The sequence below is a fragment of the Solanum dulcamara genome, chromosome 6 (assembly GCF_947179165.1).
Source record: "Solanum dulcamara chromosome 6, daSolDulc1.2, whole genome shotgun sequence".
Classification (NCBI taxonomy): domain Eukaryota; kingdom Viridiplantae; phylum Streptophyta; class Magnoliopsida; order Solanales; family Solanaceae; genus Solanum; species Solanum dulcamara.
In genome coordinates, this window is record NC_077242.1 from 26,556,709 (window position 1) to 26,559,084 (window position 2,376).

Consider the following 2,376-nt stretch of genomic DNA (forward strand, 5'->3'; position numbering starts at 1 on the left):
TTGTTTCGAGTAGGCACATCGTTTCCTTATTTCTCTTTCGTGAGCTCTAATCTTGTCTCACTTCAAGAGCCTATGTATTCCTTGCTACTTAAGCTCGACGTGTACTCAAGTAGCTTACTATGTAAAATGTCCCAAGTAATAGCTTTCACATGTAAGTTGAGTCCTACGACTCACTACTTAACCTCCAACTTCTTCCGGATTCTTATAACCCCATTTCAAATCTTCTCTCTTATGGAGTATCTCCTTCTCCTTTCCTTAGGATTACTTGATAGCGTTATAGATTATACGACTCACATGACGACTTCTAAGAAACTTAAGAGCCTTCCCAGAAACTTAAGAAGATTAAGGAGCGTTCCAACGTACCAAAGTATGGGGTGTAACATCCTTCCCGCCTTTAGAACATTCGTCCTTAAATGTGAACCAAAACCTTCCTCACAATCTTATACCGACTATATGGAGAATTCCTCTATCTCGTTTCCATAACATATACTTTTATCAAGCAATCAATATAAAAGTTCCAAAGGTTAGGATCACTTGTAGACGTAGAGAATAGGTACAGATACCTGTGTTTCATTTCCTCTTTCGCTTCCCAGGGGGTCACCCATCCTAGTACTACTCTCGCCCAAGCACACTTAACTTCAGAGTTATGATGAGATCCGGTGCGTTAGTGCTGGTATGATCGCATCCATCCTTTATGGGACCTCGTTTGAAGTTTAAGCATTCCCATTTACATATGATAGCGTCAGTTAATTTTCTCTTATGCTTGTACTTCTCTTGTCCACTTCCCTCCTTTAGGATGTATCCATGTCATTGTCTGTTTATTTCTAACTTTCCAAATGCATATGATTCCTTTCAAACCTATTTAGTATACTGCGCTATTTCCATATCTTCCTTTACATCACCTATACTTTAGGTTACCTATGTACGAAACCTTAATACAATCATAAGGTGCTTAGAATCCTCAATATACAGTACCAACTCCAGTCTTGAACACTGGTACTCGAGTAATATCCTTAATGTAGCAGTGCATTTAAAGCCACATTCCATTCATCCCAATTACTAATTAGCTTGTCACCATTTATCCCATTGTATCAACTCAGTCGGTGCCTTAATATGTCGTTCTATCCAGATCTAGGTGTCATCTTTAAATCATCCCTTAGTCTCACCAGTCTTTTCCATATTCTTTTTCCATACCCATATTGACCTTCTCATTACTATTACCATCACTTCAGTCATTAACTTATTTCTCAAGGTCAGCCTTACTTGTAGTTTAGTCAAATCTCATTCTTATTATGGACAAGGCATACTACAACCTTGTATCTCCTTCTCCTTTTATTTCTAGGAAGATTTGGGCAGAGTTTCCTTTGTATTTCTTACTATCTCAACACCTGCACGTAGAAAATGCCAACAATGCCTTACAGGGACAACATATATATTCATATCATATCATATCGTAGCCACACAGGGTACCCAATATCAACAATAATAAAAAAAATGATGGACTTACCTCATCTACCCAACTCAAACTGCACATGTTACCCTACCCTATCTATTTTTCCTTTCCATTTTTAACTTTACATGTCAATCATACTTCAATACCTCACTTGACATATATATTTTGTGCCTTTGCTTACCTGCGTGCTTTGTAACTTCCCTTATCGTCAGTCACCTTCTTCTATCGATGTTGTCCTTTTGCTGAAACCATAGGTTAGTATGAGGAATTTCATTCCCTATGACTCGGCTCTACGCACGATCTTAGATATGAAAGAAAGGTATTATTCTAAATATCTTGTAGCCTCCTATTTATAGATGTGGTGCATAAAACACCGATAAACAAGACTCTACCAGACACGGTCTATAAACACTCCAAGAATGAACTGCTCTGATACCACTTCTGTCACGACCCAACTCCGTATGTCGTGACTGGTGCCCAATTTGGGTACCCATACATACCCTTAGACCCACTGAATATGTTAGCAGAATAAACAAATGAGGAAATCAAAATAGATCGCATAAAATAGATGTGGCGCACAAGAGGGACATTATGGTCGTCACTGTACACAAGCCCAAAACCTATATACATAACCCACATCACAAGTCTACAGACCTCTACAAAATGATAGTCTAGTCATATAATAGGATAGGGCCCCATCGTACCCTTAACCAATATGTACAAATGTACAACAGAAAAGTTAGTACCAAAATAGGGCTTCGGACAAAAGAACACTGCCAACCAATAGGGTGGATGTCCTAAGAGAGAGGATCAACAAACCGAGTGTCTGTACCTATGGGCATGAAACACAGCCCCCCCAAAGAAAGGGGGTCAGAATGTGCAGAAATGAGCAAAGTATCGAGAAATATCAAAATGCTTATTAT

At 38.8% G+C, this 2,376-nt stretch overlaps 1 pseudogene; it reads right to left on the reverse strand.

The window, feature by feature from the left end:
- Positions 1 to 565: 565 nt before the first annotated feature.
- On the reverse strand, positions 566 to 687 carry LOC129893542 (5S ribosomal RNA; annotated as a pseudogene).
- Positions 688 to 2,376: the final 1,689 nt, after the last annotated feature.